Below are 732 nucleotides of genomic sequence, written 5' to 3' on the forward strand. Positions count from 1 at the left end.
CTGATGTGGGAGGAGGCAAGTGCTGGGGGGGTGGGGGGCTCTTCCCGCCCGTGACTTCTGCACCGCTTCCTCCGATTGTCTCTCTCTTCCTGCCAGGGCGATGGAGGGAGAGCCCTCCCACTGCCTGGCTGTTGTTCACGAAAGTCTGGCAGGCACTGGAAGCTGCCGCTGGCACCCCTCCCTCCCCCCCACACTGTTCTGCACCTCTCCCCCTCCACTTTAGGTCCTCTAAAGAGGCGTACTAGCAGGCGGCCTGGACAGGGGCCTGCGTGCACCAGCAGAACCCACACAGCACCCTTTTTCTTTAAAGGATGGTGTACTGGTGGTACTGGAAGCGGGAGGGTGCCCACAGGGCGGTGGGGAGTGCTAGACACTGCCCGGGTCGGCAGTCTGGCCTCCTCTTCTCATAGCTACCCTCCCCCGCTGGAAGTCTTTCCCGGCCAGAGGATCCCACAAGGCACAGAGCAGCCTTTGCTCTGAAGGGGCCCGTGCCGGGCAAGTGAGCGTGTGCCCCCGCCCTGGCCGGTTCTTGGTGCCGCCCTCGTTGTGCAGATGGCGCTGTGTTTCTGGCACCGTCCTCCGCTCTTGGGGGCCAGGCTGGGCCTGGCTCGGCTGCACAGTTTCAGTGTGCTGTTTTCTAATTGTGTCATCCTGTTTTATCACATACTGTTCCTGGGGCATTGTGTTTAGTTGTGTAATCTGCCTGGAGTCTCAGCAGGCAAGGGGGGCGAT

General features: G+C 61.7%; 1 protein-coding gene across 1 annotated transcript in view; it reads left to right on the forward strand.

Annotated features, from left to right (window-relative positions):
- ECE1 (endothelin converting enzyme 1) overlaps positions 1-732 on the forward strand; it is a 12,964-nt gene that overhangs the window by 1,033 nt on the left and 11,199 nt on the right. The gene's annotated exons all lie outside the window — the stretch shown is intronic.

Source organism: Gekko japonicus, unplaced genomic scaffold, assembly GCF_001447785.1.
Source record: "Gekko japonicus isolate JY-2015 unplaced genomic scaffold, Gekko_japonicus_V1.1 scaffold131, whole genome shotgun sequence".
NCBI classification, from domain to species: Eukaryota; Metazoa; Chordata; class Lepidosauria; order Squamata; family Gekkonidae; genus Gekko; species Gekko japonicus.